General features: G+C 45.9%; 1 protein-coding gene across 1 annotated transcript in view; it reads left to right on the top strand.

The window, feature by feature from the left end:
* BMP7 (bone morphogenetic protein 7) overlaps positions 1–19,880 on the top strand; it is a 290,263-nt gene that overhangs the window by 253,405 nt on the left and 16,978 nt on the right. The gene's annotated exons all lie outside the window — the stretch shown is intronic.

Below are 19,880 nucleotides of genomic sequence, written 5' to 3'. Positions count from 1 at the left end.
GAAAGACGTTTTGCCAAAACCAGTCATACCGTCAAGTTTTCAAAATAAACGACTGAAGTAAACCCTGCTGTGTCCTCTGTTCTTCTTCAAAGGGAGAAAGTTTGGTGTGAGATATATATATATATATATATATATATATATATCTCCACAAACACAGGAACCCCTTTGAAAATAGAGCCACACGAAGGTAAGTATAAGGCCTGCTTTTATTGGAAGGCAGCCTGCCAGCAGGAACCATCAGGGCAGCAATAGTTAATAGTTAACGCTGGACGCGTTTCAGGAATGATCCTTTCTTCAGTGGCGTTTTTTGGCAAAGGTGGCTTGAAGCGCTCCTCTCCCCTCGGTACACGCTTGTGGCGGTTCACGGATATATTCCAACACCTTGGCTAACATCAGTTCCTTCCCAATTTCTCTGTGAACGCTTCTTTGAAAGGGTCCTTCGCACGCTCCTTAGGTAGAGCGGTAATATTAAATCATTTTCTCCTTCCTTGCGGTCAAAGATGACAAAGGACACAGCAGGGCATTCTGAGGCTGCAGTTTAATGGGATTTGCGTGCACAACCGGTTTTGGCGTGAGCCTTCATCAAGTGCGAATGTCCCAAATGCGTGCTTGCCAACTGGCTCCTCCTCCTAGTGGCTTCGGAGCCTCACCTGCATTAAATTATCCCTCTTGTGCCGATACTGGGGACTACCAGTCCCACAATGCTGCAATCAGGTAATCCAATGTTTTGGCAAGGCGCAATAGTTTTCTTTCAATGTCCGCCTCTAATTCCCTTCTTTCAGCCACAGTTTTCTTGGGGGCATGATTCGGCAACACAAGTCTGTTTCCCGCGTTGCACCAAGCTGTCTCGGTCCGCTGCACCGCAGCGGCTCCTCCCCCCTCGGTACACGCTTGTGGCAGTTCACGGATATATTCCAACACCTTGGCCAAATAAACAAGGCGTGGTACTTACAGCGGGTCTTCGAAGTCGACGAAAGCAAAAGGGGGCCCACCGCGCCGATTCTTGAGGTCGATGTCACGAAAAGCGCCATATTTGTAGAATACGTCCTCTATGTCCTTGGTGCGAATGTCGGGAGGCAAGTTCCCAACATATATGTGGCAGTCATTGTTCCCGGCGGGGCCGCGGATAACGCCTCCTGCCATGTCGTCCAGGGTGGCGGCTGGATGGGGGCGTACGCCGCGGAGGGAAGGGGACACGGACAGCGGGAGGGGGCGGGCACACGAACAGCGGGAGCAAGATTCCGGCATACACAGCGGGAGGGGGGGAGGGTTAACGGGCACACAGACAATCGGAGGGGGGCGGGCGGGCACATGGACACCGGGAGGGGGGGGCGGGCGGGCTCACGGACAGCGGGTGGGGGGGCGGGCAGGCACACGGACAGCGGGAGGGTGGTCAGGAAACAGCCAGCGGGACAGGGACAAGACGAACAATGAACACAAACATCGGTGTAAAAAAAAAAAGTACACGCCCACAGTGGCCACGTCTTCATGACGTTGCGGAGAGGGAAAGAATCGGCGGAACGCCCACCAATCGCCTCAGGAAATGACAGACAGTTCTCTCTTCCAATGGCTAGCCTCCATTTATGGAGCTAGCCAATGGAAGAGAGAGGCGGAACGAAGGCCACACTGTTCTAACATTAGATTTCGCCTGCGCCGAAGCTGGTTTAGCATTTACTGTATTTTTGTAGGGACCTTGTATGTAGGAGACCTGTTTGTACCTTAGTAAATATCGGCCAAAGCTTTAACGACTCACTCAGCAAAACAGTTTGCTAATCCTGCCACTACTTAATTAAATTTTTGAAAAAATATGTAATGCGTTTTTAAAGACCACTTGCTGATGGCAGCTGCATCCTTTGCCATGGTGGTCGCCTGTCATGCTCCATAAATGGCACATGCATACAGTAAATGCTAAACCAGCTTCAGCTTAAGTGCACTTTGTAAAACGACTACTATACCCAAGCTCTGTCACACAGTGTGACCTTTAGCACACAACAATCTTTTTTAACCCAAAGCTACTCTTTTTGTTTCTGAAGGAGGGATTTAATTAAGCTATTTTTATTCCAATAAAACACATTTAATACATTTATAGTACAGATCCAGTAAAAAAAGGTAGCATTCTTCATGTATTTGATTAGGCAGGAACACACCCAAAAAGTTCAGACTAGTAGTTTAAACTCACTATTTCTAATCATGCATCTTTACTGCTGTTCATCTGTAAAGCTGTAATCATACATATTTTTTGTATTTTGCTGCTTTCACGCCGAGATTATATTATACATAGTGGCCCATACGTGCTCTTGAACATACATTGCGCCACCTGGCAGCTCTGCAACACGAGCTCAGAGGATTCTGCCACTACAGTAGCTCGGAGTGTAGTCTGTAAACAGAAAGGTGGGAATAAAGCAAGTGTCAATTGCAGAATAATTGTAAAATTCAGTGATGGTGTTCTCCTGCTGGTCCATCCAAGTGTCCCTACACAATGGAATATGAGCAATGCCCGTAAGGTCTTAGGCTTCAGCCGATCACATGGCATCTGAAGACACTACACTCTTATTTCTAACCAAATTATAAGATAAAATACCAAGATTGAGGGGGCCCAGCCCTTGCAGGTGGCCATGACATCTTCAAGAAGATGAAGAAGTTAAAGTTTACCCGGAAGCACATATGTCTGGGTAGACTGTACATAGCTTTCTTTGAGCTTTTCCTGTTGGAGGCCAAGGTCAGTGCCTGGGTGACTGAGCAGGGTGGATTGGAAAGAGAAGCTCGCCGCCGGCTGTGAGACTAGGGCCGCTCCCCCTCAGGCACCATGCCACAGTGGGGTGCAAGGTTAGGTGGGTTTGAACTTCAAGTAGCCGGTCTGGACTGTGCCTGTCTTTGGAGCAAGCCTTGACCCTTGACCTCCATACAAAGATTCAGCAGAGGAGCCTCATGCTCTAGGATGGATCTTGCAGGAGGCAGGGTGGGGCAGGAGCCAACACTGAAGTGGAGTGGAGGCAACAGGTAGGGCGGAAGACGTGGGTGGAAAACGCTTAAAAGTGGGCAGTGGTGTGTAGTGGCCATGTAATAGCTCGTCCGTAGGGTACAATAGGTCTCACATTTGCGAGAGACTAAGCTAATGGCAATGTAAATGACAATGCCATTTTTTTATCTGTTTTCAAAACCAACACATAAATACAAATTTTGTCATTTACAATGCCAATAGCTCTAACTATTCTAAAGGCGAAACCATTGCATTGTAAATGCTTGTTATAATCTTTTTTTTTTATCGATCTAAGATGGGGGGGCACATTTGGATCAAGCGAAGTGTCCAAAAGCACTTTTGATGTAGTGGAGAAACCAGTAACAAATGGCAAAGCAGCACAGGAAGGAGAGAGCACCATGGAGCGGTGGGGGGGGGGGAAGGATGGGGGGGGTGCGAGGAGAAGCACACGAGAGAGAGAGAGCGAGAGGAATGTGGGGCATGTGCAGGAGGGTAATGGGTGTTTCAGGGGAGGAGCAGCACAAAATGGAATGTGCTAGAAAACACATGCACTTTCATGGAGTGCTGAAAGAAAAAATTGTTTCCTAAATGTAAGCAGTGGTATAGCATACAAGGCGCCCAATAAAAAGGATGGTGAAGGGACCATGCTCCATGGGCGCGACAAATAGAAGAAGGGGAAGTAAAGCAAATAAATAAGAAGCCAACATATGGTTGGCCAAGCCAACCACTGACAAGCAATGGGTGTGCTTTAAGTCCTCTGTAAGTTTTTGTTAGCCCACAATAGGCATTTGGCAACCTGCCAGCTGTAGTGGGTGGTAACGAGACCTGAACATAGAACAAAGTAACAAATACAGGTTGTTTCAAGGGACATAATCTCTGTTATTTTACCATTGACTCCTAGACCATTGGTATTTATCTAGTTTCATGACTGACTCCTTGATAAGGCGGTTCATTCTGTACCTGCGCGTAATTTGCAGCTAAGAGTATAGAATGGCAGGGCAATTCCGAAGTTTCATAAGGGCACCAAAATAAAACAACTTACCAAACCATAAAAACTAAATGTCTGTGACCTTCCACTAGCTAGGCAACGTGTTGTAAATAGCTTCTATGCATTTAGTCTGTTTTCATTGTCTCCTTCATGGAGCTTTAGCATGTTCTGATTGTAATGATTCCACCTAAGAATTCCAGCTGTGTCAGTTGCTGTCTGGCCAGATGGTGATCTGCTGTTTTTCTATGTGCTGCAAATAAACCTGCCTTCAACAACCCACTACCTGCTTGGAACTACGTTTATTCTTTACTACATTTTGGCGTCAAGGACTAGTAACTGGCCAGATATTTGGAACTGCAGTGGAACAGAAATTTACAGAAGGACTACGGCTTTTCACCACAAAAGAACTCTGCGTGCATTACATGAGTCATCTGTCTCATTATCTTTTGATGTTTGGTCTTCGCGTCAAAGTCGCATCAAGGTGAGCGTTTCTCACAATATTTGGAGGTTGTTATTCTGACTTTAAACCCTCATAAATCAGTTACCTTGTTCCCTGGTTACTGATTCAACATTTCCCGAGACCTCCATTCCTTCTCGTGACAACGCGCGCTGCTTGCCTTCAGCGCTGCCTGCCTCGCGCTCCCTGCGCGATCTCAATGATGCGATCTCTATGACTCTGTGACTCTGACCACGCAAGACGCTGCTTGTCTACTCTCGCGAGAACTTGACATCGAACGCTACCCACTTCCGATGTCAGCTTTCTTCTGACGCTGTTCCCGTCAGGATCCAAGCGCGAGTCAACGATCGCTACTCACATTTGGTGTCAGTTTCTCCTCAATGCTGTTTTCTCTTTTGGCAAGTTTCAATTACTTCAGAAACAACAAAATTCAACGCATTTTTGAACAGACTTCTGTCTTCTTTTATGTGTTATTGTAACAGCTTATTAAGTAAGGCAATTGTTTATATTTTAACCTGGTCACAGTGGAGTTTGTCACTTGAATAATACTCTATACTCTTTTGTTTGTTTTTGCAATTTTTCATTAGTTTATTATTAACCATGTCACAACAAGTCAATGTGGCACTTCCTCCACTTTTTTTCAGCGAACCTGGTAATCCTTCCACTTCCTGGGAGGATTGGATAGCCATGTTTTACAATTATATTGAAGCTTTAGACGGCGAAGATGTTTCTCCTAAAAGGAAAAATGCACTGGTGATGACAACTTTGGGTAAGGAAGGTCAACGTATATTTAAGTATTTACCCCAAGTTCTACCATCAGGATCTCAGTCTCCTCTTGATGAATTTAAAGAAGCTGTTACCAGACTTGAGACTAGATTCGCTAAAGAGGAAAATCTTGTTTTGCAAAGATATAAGTTTTATAAGAATAAACAGCGAGAGGATGAATCCATAGATTATTTTGTCGCACGCTTGCGAGAACTCTCTGTGAAATGTAGTTTTGGCCAGATGACATATGAACTCATTCGTGATCAACTAATTGTTCAATGTAACAACCGCAAAATACAGGAACGTTTGTGGGCAGCAAAAAACCCAACCTTAAAGGTTGCTATTGATCTTACGAAAATAGTAGAGGAAAGTGAAAAATGTATGAAAGAATTACAAAAAACTGGTCTCGATCTCAAAGTTGCTGAAATTTCTAACAAAGCAATTGTTTCTAGTGACAATAGCGATACAGAAAGTTGTGCAGTTGCTCTAGTTAGAAAAAAAGGGTATGCCTTTCAAAAAAAGAATGCTAGTCAGCAGTATTCTAAACCTCAATATAAAGTATGCTCTAGATGTGGTAGCAATTCATTCTTCAGATGCGAAAATTTGCTTCACAAATAATGAGTGTTTAAAATGTGGTAAACAGGGTCACTTTGCCAAAATGTGTAAAAATAGAAGCAATACTAGAGTGACTGTGGTGAATGATTATTGTGGATTGAATCGAGATGTCAACAAATTACTTGTTTTACATGATTCTATATGTTCTTGTCAAGACAGGAGAGAGAGAATTCTCAAAGCTGAATTTATTATTGACAAAAAACCTGTCAGTCTTATGGTTGACACTGGTTCTAAATGGACCATCATTCCGATGTCACTCTTAAAACAACTATGGGGTCAAAGAGTTTTATTGGATTGTGATATTTTTCCCTCTGGTTATCAAGGTGAGAAAATAGATCTTCTTGGATATTTTGAAACTGAAATTATTTTCAAGAACAGATCTACACATGGTAAAATGTATGTCTCTGTTGATGGACCGGCCATTTTAGGTCGTATTCATCAATATGACCTTCACATAGTTATAGATCCCAGGGCTGAGGAACCTGTGATGGTTGTGAATGATTCTGATGTGGAGGATGTTCTTTTAAAGTTTAGTAATGTCTTTAGAGAACAGTTAGGAGAATTACAAGGGTATTCTCATAGAATTCTGTTAAAAGAGGGTAGTGTCCCCATCCAACATAAAGCAAGAAGAGTTCCTTTTGCTGTAAGGAAGGAAGTGAAAGCTGTTTTGGAGGAAATGTTGCAAGGGGGGATTATTGAGCCTGTAGAGGCATCACCATGGATTTCGCCTGTTGTGATTTCCCAGAAACCTGACAACAAAATTAGATTTTGTGTGGACCGTAGGTCGTTAAACAAGTGTGTAGTTGCAGATGACTCCTAGACCATTGGTACTTATCTAGTTCTCTTACATGACTGACTCCTTGATAAGGCGGTTCATTCTGTACCTGCGCGTGATTTGCAGCTAAGAGAATAGAATGGCAGGGCAATTCCGAAGTTTCATAAGGGCACCAAAATAAAACAACTTACCAAACCATAAAAACTAAATGTCTGTGACCTTCCACTAGCTGGGCAACGTTTGTTACTCTTGTGATAGGTCAGGATCACATTATTGTTAACTGATATTTGCTTGTCAGATTTGAGAGGATATGATCTGTGATCAATTCAATTTGAGTTTGCCAATGAGGGCCAGCAGCATTTATTTCCGAGTACAGACACTTATTTTTCCTTACCAACAGCAATAGAGGGGAAAACGCACAAATCAGAAAGACCGTTTGCGAAAAATTGAAAAAACGTCACAAAGGTAGAAAACCGTGATCTGCAAGAGTGAGATACGGAGTGTCTGGTAGTGATTTAAAGTGGTGTGAGGTGACTTCAAGGTTATGCTGCCTTGGTATCGGGTGCGCCTATGTGTAATTGCACCAACCGATAGTATCTGGGTAGTGCTTCGGGCACCAGCACTCTTTCAGCACTGAGAAGACTAATGGCCTTCATTGCTGTGAACTTTGCAAAATGGTTGAGGTTGAGGTAGGGTGACCAGAATTTTAAAGCAAAAAACGAGACATTTCACAAAAATAGAAGGACTATAACTTTACGTCAAGCGAGCGCACAGAATGACAGAAGAGAATCACCAAACAGGCAGTAAGAACATACATAAGATGTAATTTTTAAACCCAGTAGCTTGCCTGTGAATTAAACTGCTTTCTTGGGACAACTGCTAACTATCCCTGCTCTGTAAAACATGGAAAAATACCCGCCTCCGTTTTCACTCGACCCTCTCCAAGAACCGGGACATGAGCTAAATTTCACGAAACCTGCCTGGACAGCTGGTGAAAAACGGGGACCATCCTAGCAAATCCAGGATGCCTGGTCACCTTAGGTTGAGGCCATACCAAGATTGCGCTAAGAAGTACTCCCAGATCAGTAATAAAATTCTTTATAGAGGCTGCTGAAATAAAAGCATGGTTTATGAGGTTCTTTGCTTCCAGAGCAGCAATCTGTTTTGTTTCGTGTGGTTTTTAGGCTGTTGGCATTCATCCCATTATCTTAGCTGCTAAAGCCTCAGGCCAGGTAATATACTAGCTTATGCCTCACAGGGTGTATTGACATTGTTCGATTCCTACTGTTTATAAGCGAACCTAAGAGAAAAGGCATGCCACAAAATCTAAATATTGGATTGATCACTACCAGATGATTGGTAAAATACAATATTTGTGACATATATGTAAGAACGCGAGTATATCTATCCAACAAATGAGTCTTTTGGAAATACCTCTCTATACTATTTACAAACATTAGCACTTGGAGTGGCTGAAAGTCGGCATGCAGAACTTCACATCGTATTATCACTATTTGTCGGAAGTGTCCTTGTGTTGTAGAATCTCTGGACATCTCAGTATTTTTTTATAATGCATATTCAGCATTTGATCTGTGTCAAGCAATCAGTATTTGTTAAGCCAGACTACTCACCTGTGAGGGTCTCGAGGCGCTGAGGTTTAGACGAAGAGCCAAGTCTTGAGATCCTTCCTGAATTGAGTCAGCAATGGGGATAGCCTGAGGTGGAAAGTCTGGGTGTTCCAGGCTAGATAGGAAAAGGATCTTCCTCCATTCCTGGTCTTGCAGATCTGAGGGACGGCGGCAGAAGCTAGTTTGGTGGAGCGGAGTTGTCTGGTGGGTACATGGAATGAGGCGGTGGTCCAGGTATGCTGGTCTGGAGTCGTGGAGGGCCTTGTAGGCATGTGTGAGGAGCTTGAACCGGACTCTTTTGTTGACTGGGAGCCAGTGGCGTTCTCCCAGGTTTTCGAAGATGTGGCTGCGGCGGAGGATGTTGAGGACCAGTCTGGCTGCAGCATTCTGAATGTTCTGTAGTTTCCTGAGGAGGTTCTGTTTGACGCCTGCATAGAGTGTGTTGCTGTAGTCTAGTCTGATGCTGACGAGTGCGTGGGTGACCCTCTCTCTGGCCTCAGTTGGGATCAATTTTAAGGTCTTTTGAAGCAGGTGAAGTGTGTAGAAGCATGGTGAGGTGTTGATCTGGCGGTTCATTTGTATATGTAATATGCACAGAATACAATCTACAAAGGTGTCTAGATACCCTCATAGACATGTCTTCGACATAGTATCAGTTCTCAAAGTCTCACTTTTTGTACTTTTGAGATAACCTTTTCCTTATATTGTTGATCACATCTTTCTCACAAATGTGAGTCAGAATATGAATCCATGATTTGCAAGCCTGAGCAGTGTTTAGGAAACATCTGCTTAGGTTCACAAACGGTGGGTTGTCCAATATAATACTTTGCATAATTATGTAATGAGCAATGTATAAGTAAAAAAACAAGCATTTGCAATGCAATAGGTCTCAGGTTAATTAAGTTTGAGCTATTGGCATTGCTAAATATTGCAACACCAACTGTAATATTCCATGCAGCACAAGAGCAGTGATGAATGTGTGAACAGGTGGCCGTGTTTGCCCGTGCATGTGTGTGTGTGACACATTGTGCACGGATCCATGTGCGCGCGTTTGGATGTGTGTGTTGGCTTAAGAGCGTGTATGCCTCGTGTGTGCATGGATCTACGTGGCATATCTAAACAAACTTTTACGTGTTTCTGTGTGGCATTGAGTGTGCGTTTTTATGTAGCCGAATGGAACCATGTGCAATTGTGTGGGCTGTGTGAGTGCTTATATATGTGTGTATGCATCTGTGGGCTTATATTTGTGTTTGCTTGTGTACTTGCATGGCAATATAGAAATGTGTTATTGTGTAGGTGCTTGCATGTGTGTGCGGTCTTATATGTGCCCTGGTGTATTTGCATGTCTGTGCTTTTATGTGCGTATGTTTCGATGTGCGTGCTTATATGTGCCCTGGTGTATTTGTGTGCATGTATGTGATTGTGCTTCGATGTGTGCGTCCTTTTATGTGCCCTGGTGTATTTGCGTGTCTGTGCTTTTATGTGCTTGTGTTTCGATGTGTGCATGTGTCTTCATGCTTATATGTGCCCTGGTGTATTTGCGTGTCTGTGCTTTTATGTGCTTGTGTTTCGATGTGTGCATGTGTGTTCATGCTTATATGTGCCCTGGTGTATTTGCTTGTCTGTGCTTTTATGTGCGTGTGTTTCGATGTGTGCATGTGTGTTCATGTTTATATGTGCCCTGGTGTAATAGCGTGTCTGTGCTTTTATGTGCTTGTGTTTCTATGTGTGCATGTGTGTTCATGCTTATATGTGCTCTGGTGTATTTGCGTGTCTGTGTCTCTACTGGCCAGCCAAAGTGAGAACTCAGAGCACACACGCTTCCTGGGAACTCATTGCTCAACGCACACGAACCTGACCGTCACCCTTCACCGAGGCAGAGGGGCTGCCACTTACAATCCCTACCCGTGAACAGACCAGTCACGACAGCCTTCCCAGCTCCGGCCCTATCCACGAGCACCCCGGAGAGGCTGACAGGCGGACCCCTCACACCCTGGAAAGTACCCGAGCAAATCTCACCGAGAGCCCAGCTCCAGGACCTGGCCGAGTGCTCCCCCTGCCGCAGCTGTCCCGGCCCCCACACTCACCTCGGTACCTTCAGCGGACCTTAGGCTCCTTGCCCAGAGTATTCAGCTCAGAGCATAATGACTGATCGGAAAACTGCTTAGTGGGCGTGCAACGGGAGTGCGCACAGTGAGATGCAGCTAAAAAAGTAAAGCACATACACAGCAGTGCACTTTAATAAAGTATAGAGTTATAGTAAAAAAAGTAAAAAATGTACATCCAAATAAATAAAATATTACCTTTCAAAAAAAATGGAACACTTGACATTGCTCAATCGGTGGCAGCAAATGTGAGGACTCAAAGTAAACGTGGGCGTGTGTGTTCTGCATTTTTTTTAATCTACATTTAAAAGTGCTCGCATTTACATTGCGCGAACCGGACCTGATGGCATTAAAGCGTTTTACAAGTACTCTAGTTTCAAATGCAGCATATTTTTGTTATTGTACGTGCAATACCAGTAACGTGCTCAAACAAGTGATTGCAGCTCAGTGCCTGCCTGTTTATCAGCGCCGCGCGCCTCTCTTCAGACTCCCCCTGCATTCCAGAGAGGCACGCGACGCGATCGGTCAGCCCTGCAATGCTGTGGAAGCCCTGCAATGCTATGGAGACCAGACCTGGCCGCGCGCACAACGTTATCCTATGGGGTAACGCTGCGCGCGGCCAGGTCTTGTCTCACTTCGGTGTTCTCAGACTGCTGAGACGCCGACAATAGTTCTCTGGCGCGTTACTAGCCGAGACCTTAAAAAAAGGAATAGTATGTTAATTAAACTAGACATCGTAGTAAGACCAGTCCTGCTGGTGAGTTTTATCCTGCGTCTATCTTTTCTTGCTCCAGAAAAGAAGTGTAAGCCGTCTTTGAGGTGTCTGTAGTGTGTAGTGTAACTCATGCTAACCACTGTGGAGAGGCTTTGAAATAACATGGCTCATGAAAGTGGTGAGCAGAAATAGGTATCGGAGCATAAACCCTTTTCCGTCCTCACTGCACCACATCCCGCGTTCCAAAGCGTCACAAATACCCATTAGGTTGGGGGACCAGTGGATATGAAGTGCAATGCGGAGTATTACATTTTGGGATAGCTGGATTTAAGCGTAATGGACACACTATTTGCGCTTTCTAGCAGAATACTGCAGCCACCTTAATTAAGTGCTCCAAAACATGCACCAATACATTTAGGTTAGATTTTGTGTCCAGTCAGCCAGGTTTTTTTGTTTTGTATATGTAATATGTCCACAAAATGCAGAGACATAGAACCCATATTTTAGAGGATTCAGGTTTGTTTTTTGATTTTGGGTATTAGTTTGGCAGACAGACTTGGTCCTGCCTGTCAGAATAGTGGCTTACACAAAGATGGGAATATGCGCCTGACATTATTCACTGTTATCATGATATAGGTAAATTTTGCATGTAATATAACGAATGCATATTTGTAACACATCCTGTGGTGAAATTGTGAAGTATCTTTGGACGCTAGTTACATATACACACTGCTCAAACATTGGTTTTAAGATTTATTATGTGACTTGAACTCTTCATTTTGGGTAAGGAAAGCTATCTTTTTGCTAACAAAATAGACGATGCGGCTGAAGGTGGAATTTTGACAGTGTCTATATTACCTAGCATCAGTTGCATAATATTTGATCAGCCATTTTATTTTGCCATATTAGCTGATCTTTTGTATGTTTTCACTTTTCTAGTAGAGGGACATCTATACTTTACTGGAAATGTAATTCTGTAACTGACTACTGATAATCCACTTGAGACGTGATTCTGGAGAATGGCGAGTTCTCAAGTAACTTGCAAACACGGTAAAACACATAAAGTGTGAGTGTATTATACTCACTGACACAGGTTATATTTACAGTTTTTTTTTTTTTTTTAATTTTTGAAAACCTTTATTGTGCATGAGGAAAATAACAAATACGGGCCTACAACCATCCGGCCGGCCACGAACACTCAGTTAGCACAACAGCTTACGTTATGGTGACACAGTACTGCAGCAGAACCGCAAACATTTAAAGGAAGAAAAACCGGAGGATGTCACAGCACCGTGTCACAGGATGAATGAAGGTTAAATTTTAAAGTTTTTTGTTATGCAACTATCGAAGTCAGGCCGTAGTGTTCCGTACTGGTAAAATAAAAATTAAGAACAAGGTCCATGCAGGTGGGACACGACATTGGCAACTGTATCAAGCAATTCGTATATCGAGAAGCAAGTCCCCGCCAGGCAGGATGGTTACACAATAGCTATGCTACAGAGTAGCACCTATAACCCAGTCACATTACCACTGCCACCCTACACCCAGCACTCCCAAACATGGGCAAGAAAGGTAAAATCATAGAAGAAACAAAACAGGTCCCATAGAAACTAACAAAAATGAAATATAACCCCCCACCCTACACACATGCAGAGGCTATGGCCTACCCCCCCCCCCCTAGCAGCGTGCCTGTCGCCCTATAAACCCGAAATTTAGGAAGAAGAAAAGTCGGAAGAAAGGAGGGACAGCGAGAAAATGCAGAAAGAAGGAAAAAGGAGACGAAAAGAAAGAAAATTGTCACTCTTGAATATAGGGAGGGAGAAAAGGACAAGCTAATCTACCACTCCCAAAAGAAGAAGGTGGGGAGGAGCCTACTTAGCATCAGAGCACCCGGGACCCTCGGCCATCCACTGCGTCCCACACTGAAAACCTCCTACTCCGAAAGCAACAGTGCTGTAATAAATTGCAACAATAGAAGAGATGGAAGAAGTCATTTCACGATGTGTGCTCACAACATATACAAAAGCAGTTCCAATCCCTGTTCAGCCCACACGGGAAGCCATAGCGTTATTAATTACCCTAATCACGGCATGGTAGCGGGCACATGACAAGGCCAGTCACTATTAGTAAAGCATTCACATTTAGAACCCCGGGCCCATACAGAACCGCCCTCCCATCTGCAAGGAACACAACAGTACAGGATAGTCGCAAACTCAAATGGGAAAAAGGCTGCAATTGCAAAACAGTCAGCATAGCAAAACGAAAAACAGTCCGGGTCTCCGCCAGCCGATCAAACAAGCCGAGGTGAGGGGCCCCTTCAACCCTGGCCAGAACGACGAAACCTCCCCAAGCATGGCCACCTCAGCGGATACATGTCCGGCAGAACAAAGGAGCAAAATGGCCGCTCTCGACATGGAAGGAGCAGAAGAGGAGAAGATGAGCGTTCCCAGTCTCCAACAAATTCAGCGGCCAGGATGAAAAACCCCCCCTGCCATGCAGGATGACACTCACTCCGGCAGTGTAGAAAGAGGGCTCCGAAGGCAACACCCTCAATGGGGGCAAACTGCTGGGAGAGCGATAAGCGGAGCTCTGATAGCAGTTGTTCAGGCAGAGTCATAGTTCCCGGAGTGAGGGGAGACTTTGTTGCAGTAGCAGCGTCGGTAGGGAGGCACGCAACATCGTAGCCAGGGACATCTCGATCTTCCGCTCGCACTTGCAGCAACACTGTATCCATTGTAAAAGCACACGTAGGCAGTAGGGAAACAGGCAGCCTCGGTCGCTTTATGGAAAGCACAGCTTCATCGATCTTACCTCCCAGTTCTTGAGCATTGCGCCGCCATGTTGCTCGTAGGTCTGCGAGGGCATCAAGGATATCGCCACAGGTCAGGTCACTCTGTAACACCAGCCGATCCGCTTCGCACAGTGCCGCGTGCGGATCATCGCCCGGGTCAATTGCAGGCAGGTCCGCGCAAACTGGGGATAAGGGAACAGCCCTCTGTCCATGCTGGAGGGCAAGCGCCATTGCCTTCTCTCCCGCGGATCCACACTGGAGGGAGGGGGGCGACCCCGTTATGGAAGAGCCATCGTCCCACCACGGAAGGGCACGCGGCTACCAGTGCGGGGGGTCATGCATAGTGAGAGCCCTCTCGTCTCCCGTGGGTACTGTTAATGCACGACTAGAAGGACGCCGCAAGATGGAGTCCGCCCAGGATAGAGGCAGCGTAGGAGTGGAAAGCGAGGAACAAAGGGATCCCGTTTCCCAGGCACACACTCCTCAGCCAACTGGAGTCGCGCCTCAAAGGACAGGATAAACCCCATCCATCTTCCGCAATCGGGTCAGTCCCAACGCCGGCACCTCCACAGCCCGTCCGCCCGGCTAAGAGCACCAGTGACCTGCGGCGGCAATCGGCACAAGGATCGTGGGCAGCCCCGGTGATCGGCTAGTTCCCGGAATCTTCATCCAAAACGGCCGGCGGAGATCGCAAATGAAAGCGACTGTCATCAGCGCGTTAATGTCATCGTCTCAGCGCGGTGTAAGCAAGGATTAGTGCCAGGATATCAATGCGAAGCAGACGGCTTGGGGAGCCGGGCGCTCACACGTCCGTCCCGTCCGCCATCTTGGCTCCTCCCCCTATATATTTACAGTTTTTATTCCAAAAACCATTGCAATTTGCCACTAATGGGTAGGAATACAACCATAGTTATACTCCGTATTCACTGCTCATGATGTCACAAATGACAAGATGTATGATATCAATAATCAATCTGAGTTTTTGTTATTGTTGAGTGCTAGTCCTTGTTTTAATGTAACCTACTGCCAATTACCTTATTCTGTGCAGTTGAGATTCAGTGCAAGGCCACAGCTTTAGTCGAGCTCTTTACCTCTGGACTCTTGGGATTCGGTACAAGGCCTTGGCTCTAAGGATATAATCCATTGCACATCATCTTCATGTAGAGGGGACTGAGGACAAGCCTTAGATCAGTAAATCCTGATTCTGCTTGTAATAGTCGTAGCAGAGTTTTTTCCCTTTCTCGCATTTGTCAACATCAAGTTGGCGAGTGCGGAGTGGAAAATCCACCTCCCGGCGTTTTTTTTTTTTTTCACTTGCTCGCGTTCGTCAACATCAAGTTGGCAAGCGCGAGCGAGGAAAATCCACCTCCCTGCATCTTTTTTTCCGTGCTCGCATTCGTCAACATAAAGTTGGCGAGCGTGGAAATCAACCTCCCGGTAAGATTTTTCCTTGTTCGCGATCCTCCACATCAAGTTGGCGAGCATGGAACTTCAACCTCCTGGTGAGATTTCCTAACGGAGGCGGTCAGATTTCTCGTTGCGAGTGGTTGTGTATGCTCGCGACCGCTCACGTTGAGAAACTGTCCGCTTGCGTTGAGAAAGCTGCCCCTTGAGTAAAAATCTACTCGAGCAGCAGAAAGGAAGCAGCGCCTGCTTGCGCTGTGCATAGTGCCGTTTGCGATGATTGCACAGTGCAGACCAGCACCTGGCACTGAAAATCACCACAAACAGGATTTATCCAATGCACTCCGCCGCTTGCGGCCGCATAGCGCGGCAGAGTTTTTTTGCACTTCACGGAGTTCTGTACAGAACTCCGCCCAGGCTTAATATAAGCACCACCAAGCCACGCTGACATTGTTTCTTTTTTTTTATGCACCAGCCAGCGCTGATCTTGAGAAAAACTGCCATCAATCACTATTTTTTACTACATTTTGTCTAGTTCTTAAGGTTTTCCTCCTGGTATTTTAGCAGTATGTCATCTAGAAAGATGGGATTCAGGCTGTGCAGAGCCTGTTGTTGGTAAATGTCAATTATGGACCTGTATCTTGTCTGCCTATGGTGTTTGGAGTGCAAGTACGACCCAAAGTCTGCTCCGATTGCCAGTGCCATGAATCCGAAAGCTTCGAGAGAGTGGTCCCTAAAGCTCATGCTGGCCCAGCATGTGATTCCGCTCAAATTGAGCTCCTGGTTAAGAGAATGGTCCCCGGACCGGTTGTGAAGCCCGAAGTCGTGATCTTCTCACTCCAAGTCCTCAGGACTCTTGTGCAAACAATAAAATTAATCAAATCATCTTCACTGTAACAGTCAGAAGTACTTCATATTGCAACATCACAAGACATGCTGCTTGGTACAGTCTACGTAATAGGAATCATCACTCTTGGATATTCTTCCTCATTGTGAACGATCTTGAATCCTATTTTTTTTATATGAATCTCAGGACTCAGTTGTCCTTGGTAAGTGCACAGCTGCTCTGTTGCTATGCTCTCATTGTAAAAATACTCTTATATGAATACAAACACTAAGCTCAAGTGTATATTTAGAACTGTGCACTTGTGAAAAGAAGTTACTATTGAAAAATCTGCATCTGACCGCTGTTAAAGATCTCTCAAGGTTTCCAGTTGCAAGAATAAGAAGTTCATCCAATCAAAATGTTATTGTTGCTTTCCGGTCTTTGTAGTCATGAATTTATAATGTAATGAACAGGAAAAAGTACCTGAATTTGATGTTTTCTTAAGCGTTCAACAGTGAGAAATGTAATGGCTATTTCTATAAACCTGCATGCTGTTCTTTCAGTGTGTTTTCCTAGCCAAACTGTGCTGCAGGACTGCTATAATACTTGTATTGCCTATCTGATAGAGACCGCTAGCCACCTTTGAATTTCCCAGGCGTCAGACTGGATCTGGAAGATTTTTCTTTGTTGCTGATAGTTGCCGTTGGTTGGGCCCGCATGACATCGTCGGCGCTATCAGAGCAGTAGTGACGCCAAGTCACCTATGTAGGTATCACAGTAGGCATCACATCCATTCTTTTAACTCTAGTCAGTAGCTGATCCATAAAGAGTGCTACCCTCTTTCACTTTTTGATGGAATTTTTTCGACATTTTGTCCACTCCTTTTTTTGGTGAGTAGACTTTTTTTCCATCCTGTCTAGGAACACTTCTTGATTCAGACCGTGCCATGTCAGTGACTGATTCGCACCTGGTTTGCCTCTGGTGTCTGGAACATGACCACAACTTGAAGTCAAGCTAAGACTGCCAGGCCATGGCTCCGAAAGCTTAGAGAGAGCAGTCCCTATAGCTACTTGTGGCCCGGCACTCAGCACCGCATCACACAAATCCTAGCAGGTCTTGTTCATGGTCCCAGTCAAGAGGAAGTCCAGCACTGCTCCTGGAGTCCCAAGTCCTCTATCTCCCACTCGGTCATTGGGTAGGTCAGGTAAGAGACATGAGAAACACAAGAAGTCAGTGTGCTTTGACTTCTTCCCTTTCATCAGCTGCCGCAACTTAGTAGCCTAGGCATTCTAGGCCTCCCACGTTAGAACCTGAGCCTGGGTTGGCTCCACATTTCCCCGCCTTTCAGGGAGCCGGAGAGACCCCTCGCAACCCTAAAGAATTGTAAGGCTCCATGTGACTCATATTTGGGCTTCTGGACCCTACCGGTCCATACAGGCTCAGAGTAGGGCTCCATCGGGTTTCTTGCTGGTAGCTCCTGCCCCAGCGCCACTGTGCCCCTATGGTTCTAGTCCAGCACCGGTCATGCCATTGCGACCTTCCCCAGCCCTGACATCAATGCTCCCGGTGCCGCTGGTACTGTGTTGACTAATGCTGATACTATCGCTGACAGAACCTCCAGGTACAAGGTTGTTTCCTGAGCCCTATTTCGAAGGGCTAGGATTGGAAGAAGGTGGGAGGGGTCACTGGACCCTTTAGAAGACTAGCCTCATCAAGTAATGGACTGGTGTGAGGAGTTGGGTGAGGCCAGTGGACTGGCCACCTCTCTACATTCCGGCATGCTTTCTCCCACTTGAGTGGCTACAGAGGTGGAAATGTAATTTGCTATGGAGGTGCAAAGGGCGGCTGAGGTCTCCTACATGCGGTCATGATTAAGATCTTGATGGAGGTCTAGCAGCCAAGTGTCTCCTCTTTGGAACACTTGCTACCCTTTAATGAGGCCCTCACAGTTGTCCTACTGGGTACCTGGTACAAACCCAGCCCAGGGGCACATGTGAATAGGATTGGTTCACAGACAGATCCCTCTTTCTTCCCCAACCAGATCTCACAGTAGTGACAGATGTACCACTCCTGGGATGAGGCAGCCACCTAGGATAGGTGCAGATCAGAGGACTTTGGTATCCGGTGGAATCCAGACTCCACATCAGCCTTCTGGAGCTCCAAGCAATTTGTTAGGCATTGGAAGCCTTTCTTCCTTCCTTCCTTCCATCCATCTAAGGCAGCTAATAAAAGAGTTCATACAATACCACCACCATGTGGTACTGTACCAAACAGGGCAGGATGGGGTCGTGGACCCTTTGTCAAGAGGCTCTGTGTCTTTGGACTTGGTTAGAGCACCAGGGCATATCCCTGTTGGTTCTGCACCTAGCAAGTTCGCTGAATGCCAGAGCAGATGAACTCGGCCATCTATGCTTAGTGATTCAAGAGTGGTGTCTTCCTCTGGAGGTGGCAAAAGGTTTCTTTCAACAGTGGGGAGAGCCTTGGTTAGATCTGTCTCCTCTGTTGAGAATACAAAATATCAGCAGTTTTGTTCGCTGGAGTTTCCAAGGCCACTCTCGCTCGGAGACCCTTTTCTTCTCTAGTGGAGCTCAGGCCTCCTGTACGTCTTTCTGCCTATACCACTCCTGCCCAGAGTTCTCAAGAAGGTCAGGACTGACTGTGTCTAAGTCATTCTTGTGGCCCCGGGCTGGGCACGGAGAGTCTGATATTCTTAACTTCTCCAACTGAGCATCGATCCTCCAAGCAGGCTGCCCCTTCGGGAGGATCTTCTTTCGCAGCTTCAGGGGAAGGTTCTCCACCTGATCCTGTCAACTTTACGCCTTCTTATGTGGCAATTGAGCAGTGGCAGTTGACCGCATTAGACCTTCCTCTGAGGTCTCTAATATTTTTGGCAGCCAAGGCATCCCTCTACCAAGTTGGTGTACCCCTGACGATGGAATAGGTTTGTAATATACTGTACAGAAAAGTCTATTGACCCTCTTTCTGCTTCCCATTCTGATATTCTACTTTTTAATTTAACCCTTGCCCGGCAGAGCTCTCCTCTGGACACTCTAAATGGGTACCTTTCAGCCCTGTCTGACTTTATGTGACTGCCAGACCAGACTATGTTTAAATCTCCCATTGTAAATAGATTTCTCAAAGGCTTTGTACGTATGTTCCCACTTTCATCATGCCTCAGTGGGACCTAAATTTGGCTCTCACCTTCCTAATAAGCACTCCGTTTGAACCTCTGCACAACTGCCCCATCAAGCTACTTACCGTCAAGACCGGCTTTTTAGTGGCAATCACATCTGCCAGGAGGGTGAGCAAATTGCAGATTTTGCCATCCAAACCTCTTTACCTGACAAAACTCCCCTGACAAGTTGGTGCCTCACACAAGGGCCTTTTACCTACCAAAAGTGGTAGCACCCTTCCATGTGGGGCAATCTATCACCTTGCCCACATTCTATACTCATCGGCATCCCTCTAAGGAAGAGGAGCGACTACACTGTTGATCTAAAAAGAGCATTGTCGTTCTACATTGACTGCATTAAAGAATCCTGGGTGGACGACCAACTCTTTGTGGGGTATGTGGGAACTAACAAAGGTCGTGCAGTGCAGAAGAGGACTCTCTCAATGCTTCATCCTCTGCATTATGATTTGCTGTGCTTTTGTGAAGAAGCCGCCTCCTGAATTCTTAACAGTTCATTCCACCAGAGCTAAGGCTGCTACCACTGAGGTGCAACTTGGAGTTCCAGGCCTCGACATTTGTCAGGCAGCGTTATGGGCATCCCTGCACATGTTTACCAAGCACTACTGACTGGACGGTCCAGTCTGCAGGGAGGGTCTTTT

The sequence above is a fragment of the Lissotriton vulgaris genome, chromosome 7 (genome assembly GCF_964263255.1).
Source record: "Lissotriton vulgaris chromosome 7, aLisVul1.2, whole genome shotgun sequence".
NCBI classification, from domain to species: Eukaryota; Metazoa; Chordata; class Amphibia; order Caudata; family Salamandridae; genus Lissotriton; species Lissotriton vulgaris.
This window is presented reverse-complemented; position numbering and strand designations above follow the sequence as displayed.